Source organism: Bidens hawaiensis, unplaced genomic scaffold (assembly GCF_021521415.1).
Source record: "Bidens hawaiensis isolate Kalapana, Puna unplaced genomic scaffold, B.hawaiensis_p1.1 tig00003270_1, whole genome shotgun sequence".
Classification (NCBI taxonomy): domain Eukaryota; kingdom Viridiplantae; phylum Streptophyta; class Magnoliopsida; order Asterales; family Asteraceae; genus Bidens; species Bidens hawaiensis.
This window is the reverse complement of record NW_027491179.1, coordinates 20300-30626: the sequence shown is the minus strand read 5'-3', so window position 1 is coordinate 30626 and position 10327 is coordinate 20300.

Here is a 10327-nt window from a genome sequence, read left to right as displayed (position 1 = left end):
CTCACAAAATGTAAAATGTACCTCTTCTACCTTTAGAAGAAGATGTAGGTGGATGAAGATGATGATGTCTTCAAATGGCAAGGTTGCAAAGGAGAAACCCTCAAGCTTTTGATACCCCAAGCTTTTAAACAACAACACCAACTTGTTGCTAGGATTTATGAACACAAAACAATCTCACAAAGCTCCCAATTTTCTGCCCAAATGGGCCGTAAGTTTTTAGAGAGGGAGAGAGAGTTTTTTGAAGCTTGTAACACACTTGAATAATAATCAATGAGTAGGTTCTTTGCATGTAATTTGTATGGAGAGTTTTGAAACAAGACATCACCACATGCAAAAAGTAGCATACCATCTAATTGGACCAAAACCTCCACCCACAAGGGGTGGCCGGTTTTATTATTATTATTATTTTTATTTTATTTATTTATTTTTTTTTTTTTTGTTTTGTTTTAACAATTAAAACATCTCCATCTCATACTTTATAAAACTAATTTTATAAAACATACATGCTATCTTAATTATTTAACCAATTAAATAATTAATTTATATATAAATAAATTATCCAGATAATTTATTTAAATCATCAAGTGTAATTATTTAGAAAACCAATTTTCTAATTGCGCAGTGTTCGGTATTCGTTTAAGTGATCAAATCACTAAAAGAATACATTTGGTGTTGTCTAGCTTGTTATTGGGTATGACCCGACTTGGATCAAACACAGTTAGCCACATTAGTATAAGTATGTGTCTCGGGCATACGTAATTCCAACAGAAACGTCATTCACGTACTTTATCTGATGAATAAAAATACCCAAATTTGGCTTATGAACCTTCAACCCCAAGAAAATAATCATCTTTCCCATGGAAATCATCTCAAACATGGTTTGCATTGTCTTGTCGAAGTCCTTACACAGCTTGTCTTTTGTCGAGCCAAAAATGATATCATCAACATAAATCTTGACAAGAAGATCATTTTCCACAGTCTTTTAAAAGAGAGTACAATCCATAGTTCCTCGTTTGAAGCCACTATCAATCAGATGGTTAGCCAACATGTTGTACCAAGCTCTCGGGGCTTGGTGAAGACCACATAGAATTTTGTTTAAACGATAAACACACTCAGGATAGTCAGGATCTTCAAAACTAGGAGGTTGCTTCACAACCATTTGACAGAATTTAAAGTTCTTGAAAGCTGCATAGGCAAAAAAGATACGTATAGCTTCCAGTCGAGCAACCGAAGTATATACTTTGGTGTAATATATGCCTTTTTGTTTATTAACCAGGGCGTTGATTCACCTCCGTTTGTTTCTCACGATTACCCCACGATCCTCCTTTTTACATTTAAATACCCATTTTTTTTAGATCTCTTTCTTCACAAGATTCGGATGATCAATGAGATCCCAAACACCCAGTCGTACAAACTACTACAACTCCTCCGGCATTGCTTCTATCCAAGACGATATCTGAAGTGCCATTGAAACACTTGTTGGTTCAATTTGGTACACAAAGAAGGTGTACTTGGCGATACTCATGATCCCGATCCTTGAATATCAGCATACACACTATATATTATCATCGCACACATTAGCAACCTGACGTTGCATACGAACCCCTCATTTACATCACTTATAATGTTGTCCGGAGGATGATATGAATGAAACCTAAGTGTTGGATTCTCAGGAACATCAACATTGTCTTGTAAGTTGGTGACATTTTTTTCAGACGATTCAACATTCAAAGGTTGTGAAGATTCTTCAACTTGTATCTCATAATCATCCTGAGATTCAATCAATTGAGCAGAGGAAGAATCTTCAAAGTCGGCATCACCAGAATATATATAAACATCGTCTGATGTTTCAGATTGGTCATGAACAACAGAATCTTCATAAATAAAAGACCTCGGCTTAGAAAAGATCTCTTCTTCAAGATAAGCATGAATAAGATCTTCTTTTTCTACATCAACCGAGGGAGTGAAAGAATCAAAAAGACTTTCACAATCGAACATCCAATCAGGTCCCTTGCCAGCAGGTGGTGTGATGTACCTTTGACAATCAGCATGGTACCACTCTTCTACACACCAGAAGAGAAATTAAATACTCTTTTCTGAAGTGATGCATATCCACGAAAGAATCCTTCAATCTATTTCCCTTCAAATTTACTGTTAGTACACGGTTTTGCGTCTCAAGTCTTTGTATTTATCGTTATAGTATTTATCGTTTTATTTATGTAATAAAGTATTAAGTTATTATTGTAGTTCGTTAAAGTATAGTCTATTTCGTTAAGGATGTTTAACGAACTAGATCTAAGTTTATATCCCTCCTGATTCGTTAAGGATGTTTAACGAATCAGGGGGTGATTCGTTAAGTTATTGATATTGTATGTATGTAACGAAGTGGATGCTAGTTCGTTACGGAATGTGTAACGAACTAGATCCATCTTTAATTTATAGTGGCTTCAGTCCATAGTTTATTTATGTTTTGGAGATATATTATCGAAACTCTGCACAAATCTTCTCTTAGGCTTCAATATTAATATTATACACATACATACAACTAATATATCATATACAACATATAATCAAGCGTAATTATGAACTAGATCCGTATTAAGTGTTAATTATATATAGCTTAGATCTGAAATCTGTGTATTGGATTAACGTGTTCAAACAAGTGGTATCAGAGCTTTCGGTGCTCGTTTACACTTGAATTGGATGTTAATTTATATTAATTATTTTGTTAATTGGTATTTTTGTGTTTAAGTTTATCTCCGGTTTGATTTTGGATTGAATTGAGTTAATTCAGATTTGGAAATGGATTGAGTGGTTTGGATTCGATATTGCTAAAGTATTAGTGAGGTTTGGTAGTGAGGAATTGGGATTTGGACCGTTGTTGATTGAATTGGTTTGGTTTTGGATTTGGCCGAAAACAGGGGTTAGGTTTTGGTCAAAATTGATTGTGTTATATAGTTAATTGAGTTATGGGATAATACGAGTTGAATTCACGATGTGTTTCCAAGTGTTTTGGTAATTTGATTGAGCTATTTGGTTGAGTATCGAGTGTGTATTACAAATTTGTTTCTGGGTTACATGTTCATACGTTTTTCCAAATTTCTGGAAATTTGTGTTTGAAGGTTTGAAGATTTGAAGATTCAAGTGGTTCGTTAAACTTTCATCCTAATTCGTTAACCTTTCAGCCTAATTCTTTCACATCTTTAAGCTGATTCATTAAGTTGATTAGGTGATTCATGAACTATTTCGCTACACATTTCCAATTCATATTACACATTCTAATTCGTGTGACACGTGTCTCACCTCGTTAACTGTAATCATAACAACTTTTGCCACGTGGAAATTGTTGTCAGAAGTTTGTTACAACCGTTGTAACTAACTGTTTCGCTAGTAGTTGATTCGCTATCAACTGTAGTTAATTCGTTACTTAAGTCGCTAAGATTACACTTAGTGATTCGTTAAAGGAAACAATCTATTTCATTATTTAATTCGTGGGTCAATTCATTACAGTCACTATTTCAGATTCGTTAATCTCAGTTCTATTTCGTTACCTGAATACTCTTAACTTCGTTAAGTTGTGATTCGTTATCTACTGTTCACAGTTCGTTATCTACTGTTCACAGTTCGTTACATTAATTTTCAATTTAACCCCTGAAGTTTGAGAAAATTGATTATTTAGCAAACATGGCCGATATGTATGCTTTAGCTTCCCAAAATATGTTAATGCAACAAATGTTACAACTATATACCGAGATCGGTTCACATTCAAAGTGTCTATGTTTAATGAAATTTAGCGATTTTGCTAAATGGGAACCCCGTTTCCGTGCTCATCTAGGGTCAATTCACCCTGATTGTTCGTATTGCTTGGATGAGGTTTACACCGTTCCAATGATTGGGGATCAGACTATTGGTTTTACACCTAAATCTATCTCGCAATATTCGGTTGAAGAGAAGAAAGCATTAGAAATTGAGACAAAAGCTTATTCCACTCTTACTATGGCTTTACCTGAAAACATATTTCACCAAGTAGGGAGTATAAAGATTTGGGCTTCATTATTCCAACATATTCGTATGAGGAGTATGGGTAACAACGCTGAAAGCAAAAAGGTTATGCTCAAATTTCAATTTAGAAACTTTAACCTTCTTAAGGGTGAGACTGTTGAAGAGATGACAACAAAATTTAATCATTTGATAGCTGAGATGGATAAGATGAGATTGGAAACTTCTGAGATTGACAAAATTGATACAATTAAAAGTGCAATACAGAGTTCTTACTCGACTTTCTTGATGGTTCTGAAAGAGAATAATTATTTCAACAATGAAGATTTGACGACATCAAAATTTATGCAAAAGATCGAGGCTCGAGAATACGATCTTAAATGTCAAAAGTCATTAAAAATAGTCAAGATCCTGCATTTTATGGTGGAAGTATGCCATTAAGTTCAACCATTTTTCCTATCACTGCATTTCTAACACAAACTGCAAGTGATAATGCAACAACTATCTATACTGATCCACATGCTTGTTTCCACACAACTGGAAATACTGGTTCATCTGGTTTTTCTTGTTCATTTGGAGGAACTGGGAATTCATCACCTTCAAATCAATTCTCATCACAACCAAATGTGAACATAAGGGAGGCCGAACAAAATTTTGCTTTCATATCTGCCTTCATGACTTCATATGAGAATTTGGTTAGTAATAAAATTGCCACAAGCGATTTGACTGATGAAGACTACTTCATATTCTTTATGAGTTCGAAAGATCAAACACCAGTTCTTGTTCAAAATTTAATCGCTAAGATCGAATCACTATACAAACAGAAAGTGAGGAGAATTCGAAGTGACAATGGTACTGAATTTAAAATTACTGTATTGGATTTCTTTTGTTTACAAAAGGGAATTCATCGAGAATACAGTGCCCCATACGTACCACAACAAAATGGTGTTGCTGAACGAATGAATAGAACGTTGATTGAACCTGCGAGAACTATGCTTGCTGATTCAAAGCTTCCTATCCATTTTTAGAATGAGGCGTTGAATACTGCTTGTTATACACTCAATCGAATTCTAACTGTTAAAAGACTCAAGAAGACAAGTTATGAGTTGTTGAATAATCGTAAACCTAATTTAAAGTACTTGGAACAGTTTGGGTGTCCTTGTACGATGTTGAAAAAGGATGTGGGAAACTTTGACGAAAAAGCCATTGAAGGGTATTTCCTGGGTTATGCTTCTCCTAAGAAACGAGTATTTAACTTCACGTCTGGTTGTGTTGAAGAATGGTATCATGTGGACTGTCAAAAGTACACTACTCCTTCTCAAGAAAAAGGTCTCGACTTGATGTTTGACTATGATGGCTTATTTAATTCATTTACTCCAACAACTGATCAACCAGATAAAGATTTAGTCCGTGCTTATTTTGAAGAACAACTGGTAATTCCAAGATTTTCAAGTTCTAATGATGTTGAAGTTCCAACCGATGCTCCAACTGAAGATCCTGATAATGATTCTCCAGTTCTCTTTGATAATGCATCTACTTCGTCTGATGACACTCCAGTTGTTAATCAAGTTATCGAACTTGATAGTGATGTCTCATCTCACGACCTGGGTGAACGTTACACTAATTTATTTGAAACTGTTGATGTTCCTGAGAATCCCACTGTTATGGTTCATAATTATCATCCGAAAGAAAATATTATTGGAGAACTTGATGTGGGAATTCAAACACGTCTTCAAGTTGCTTCATCAAATGAAAATAATGTATTGTGTGCTTATGTAGATTTACATTTATCTGGAATTGTAAATCTTGCTAAATTCACTTGCTTTCTATCCCAAGTTGAGCCAACGACTTCTCGTATGACACTTCAAGATCCTTCTTGGGTAGATGCCATGTAAGAAGAATTACAACAATTTGCACGTCTGGGTGTTTGGAATCTTATCGATAAACCTGCTAGAGTCAAGAAGGCGATCCCGACTAAGTGGGTATATTAGTGTAAGAAAGACGATCGTGGGGTGATCGTGAGAAACAAGGCACGATTAATGGTGCAAGGCTTTTATCAGCAAGAGGGTATTGACTACACTGAAGTATATGCTCCTGTTGCAAGATTGGAGTCCATACTAATCTTTCTAGCATAAGCAGCTTATAAGAACATAAAAGTCTACCAAATGGATGTCAAAAGTGTTTTTCTCAATAGTGAACTTCATGAGGAAGAGTTTGTTTTACAGCCTCCGGGTTTTGAAGACCCCGATTATCCTGACCGAGTTTATCGCTTAAACTAGGGATTATATGGTCTACATCAAGCCCCGAGAGTTTAGTATGGCACGCTCGCCGACCATCTGACGGATAATGGTTTCAAATGTGGGATTGTTGACTGCACTTTGTTTTATAAAAATATTGGTGATGATCTTCTCCTCGTTCAGATTTATGTAGATGACATAATCTTTGGGTCAATAAACGATTTTTTGTGTAAGGAGTTCGAGAAATCAATGCAAACCAAGTTCGAGATGAGTTCGATGGTAGAGATGAACTTCTTTTTAGGGTTACAGGTTCATCAGTCTGCGAAAGGAATCATCATTCATCAGAAAAAATATGTTAACGATTTCTTGAGCCGATTCAATATTACTGCCGGAAAAAACCCTTTCTACTCCTCTTCCCGTGGGTCACAATTTTTCACCAGATGGATTGGAGGATACTGTCGATCCTACCCTATATCGAGCTATGTTGGTTCTTTGACGTATCTTACTGCTTCTCGACCCGATATAATGTTTGCTGTTTTTTTATGTGCTAGGTACCAAGCAAGTCCCCCGAGTGAGTCACCTGGCAGCGGTCAAGCGTATTCTTCAATATCTGAGGGGCAATCCTGACACCAGGTTATGGTATCCCAAAGACGATACTTTTGATCTTACACCTTATTCTGACTCGGAATATGGAGGATGCAAGATTAATTTCAAGTCTACTACAGCGGGATGTCAATTCTTAGGAAGCCAGCTTGTTTCTTGGCAGTGTAAGAAGCAGACAATGGTCTCCACTTCAACCGCCAAAGCTGAGTATGTTGCAGCCTCGAGTTGTTGTTCCCAGGTTTTGTGGATACAACAATATCTACGGGACTACGGTTTGACGTTTCTTACTACTCTCATTTTAATTGATAATTCTGCTGCCATTAGCATCACCAAAAATCTCGTACAACACTCTAAGACGAAACATATCGAAATTTGATATCATTTTATACGGGATTGCTTTGAAAAGAAATTAATTGACCTTGAGAAAGTACATACCGATTTCCAAATAGCTGACTTATTTACCAAAGCATTTGATAAAACGCGTTTTCAATTCTTGCTTGGTTTAAATGGCTTAAAGACCCTTGCTGATATCCTGAGACTAGGATAACTATCTTTATTTTCAGTTTATTTTTACCTTAAATTTTTTTTTTGTTTTTGGATTTTGGGGGGTGACAATAGAAAATACAAAAAGATTTTGCTTTTCGTTTGTATAGATAAAATCCAAAAACATTGAAAAATTTAAAAATTCAAAAATAGTGTGTTTTCATGTCTTTATGTTTCAAAATTTGAAAAATCCAAAAAGATTGTGAAATTCTTAGTTTTATTTATAAGATAATTTTGAAAAAATCAAAAACATTGTGAATTTCGCGTTTGTATAGAAAAATCCGAAAAAGACAAAAAGATTGTGTTTTAAGTATGTAAAGGGAAAAACCAAAAAGATTTTTGCTTACGTTCGCTGAAAAAATATGTCAATTACTTTTATTTGAAGGACATGTACTTGTATATGTTTGGTCCTGATAATTTCTTGTAAATATTCAGGATAGCCATTTACCTGTCAATAGAAAGTATTTGGGGCGTTCGTTAGACTTTCTATTTTATTTTTCTCGCTGACAACTATGTCGGTTATTTAAGTTTGTGGAGCATGCTTGCATGTTTTGGTCTTGTTATCTACTTGTAGATTGGTAGGATAGCCATTTCTCTATAGACTAAAGGTAACTAACTTGATCAAAATCCGTTGTTAGTCATACATCTGTTTCTCCCTTGCGCGCATCTCATTACCAATAAGAAACGGACCCCATGGGATACAATGTATGTAAGACGACAGATGGACATGTGCATACTCACTCACAGTAAAGGAAACTTTATGCATTGCTCAAAAGTTATAAAATCCTCTAAATTTTGATCAACACTATAATGGCTTAAGTCAAGTTGGGGTGATTTGGCAAAAATCAAATTAAGCTTGAACCGAGATTAGAGGCTGATAGTTTCTGATATTCTGTGCGATAATTAAACCATTAATCATATCAAAAAAATGCTTGAAGACTTGTTATAAGATTTAAGTGGACAACAATATTGATACGGATTCGTATACGAGTGGACGCTAGAAACCCCAGCGTGATAACCTGCCTTCGATTACCCGAAAGACAAAGAACAAATATTGTTCAAGAAAATTCTTATTACTCAAAAAACTAAACCATCCAATCAGATATTACAATGTTTAAATAAGAAACTAGAAAACGATAATTCTGGAATTCAAAATAAGATAAACATAGAAAAGATCGTTACTAAATTTAAAGAGATAAATATGAAGACCAAAAGATTGGATGCAAGACTAAAGGGCTGGAAGTCTCTAGTCATGGTTCAATGGGCCTGGTGGTTCTTCGAGTGGGCTCCGATCCGTATCAAATATCAATCCGACTTAACGCCAGTCATAATATCGCTGAAATATAAAACTGTGATAGAAGGGCAATTCAGTCAATATGATTCTCTGCTCAAACTCAACAAAAATCCAAAAATATGTACTGCTTTTGAAAAACCATACAAAAACACAAAAACATTTTTTGTTCTATGTCTTTAGTTTCAGATATTTCTTTTTTAAATATTTTAAATCAAAAGATCAAAATACAAAAAGATTTTGCGTTTTCATTTTTACATATTATTTAATTCTTTAAGTTAAGTATGTCAAAACATTAAACACGTTAAGGTATTTGATCTTCGGGATATGAGATTTCGTTGATTTACTTAAGTTAATTGATTTCAGTAATTCTTTTATTTAAATTATTTAATTTAAAATTACATACATTGATTAATTAATTAACAAGATGATTCGTTAAAGTAACGAATTAAAGCCATTTATAACGAATCGTGTTCTAATTCGTTAAGGTTATTTCGCTTCCGCCACTCTGTAACGAATGGCTTCTAATTCGTTAAGACTTTGACGACTCACTTTGTAATTCGTTATGTCAAGATAACGAATCACCTGATTCGTTATTTCAAAATTCAAATGAATCATATGATTCGTTACATTGGAAAACGTGTTGTGTCAGACTATATAGGGAAATGTGAAGGTGGTTCGTTTCATTATTCACTTTTCATCTCCCTCATTGCACTGTTACTCTTGCCGATTTTTTACATAATATTTGGTCATCGAGTTTTCGTATTTTGATTATACCATTGTGTTTCTAAGGTATAGACAATTACATCTTTGTTGTTTTCGTCAAAAATCATACAGACTGGATAGGGTAATTATAGTAATTTGTTACCGTGTGTTCGAGGTTTACATAAACCTTCATCGGTGTGCTTAATACTATGTTTAATAATTCTATTTTGATGTTATTATCATGGGAATGTATTTCCGAGATCCATGGTGATCTTTTATCATGTTTTGATTAATGATTTCCGGGTTAATTATTAACTTCTACTTACCGGGTTTTATACTTCGTTCAAAACCCAAATTTATTGGACTTATATCATGTTTTGGACTACTAAATCGATACCATTTTAATCGCAATGAGTTTTCGAGATCCTTGTGGTCATTTGTTCGGATTTCCATCGATAATTATGGGGTAATTGATATCAGATTTGCGTTTTTGACTTTTAGTGTTCTTTGTAATTTTGACCTTGACCAGATAAGTCAAAGATTAAGCTGCTTTGGCCATTCATTATGCTTAGCGAATTGGAACTAATTCGTGTCCAATTCTTTAAGCAATTCAAACTAATTAGAATAAGTGAATCAACTTTTCTAACGAATCAGATTGGGATTTGTAAATTATAACGGACTAGAGGGATAGTTCGTTACCTGTTCATAGTAATTCGCTAATTCTTAATTCGTCATGTATTTACTTGATAGCGAAACAGGCGATTCGTTATAATATTGTAACGAATCAGCCTGTTGTTAACGAATGACATATTAAATCATTTTACTTATTAATTTTAAGTGATAACTTTCAAAATTTTACAAAGTGTTATAATTTTTGAATGTTACTGATTCACGATGTTTTTAGACTTATGGCTGATAACATGGACCGAGATCCACCAGTTGCTGATCA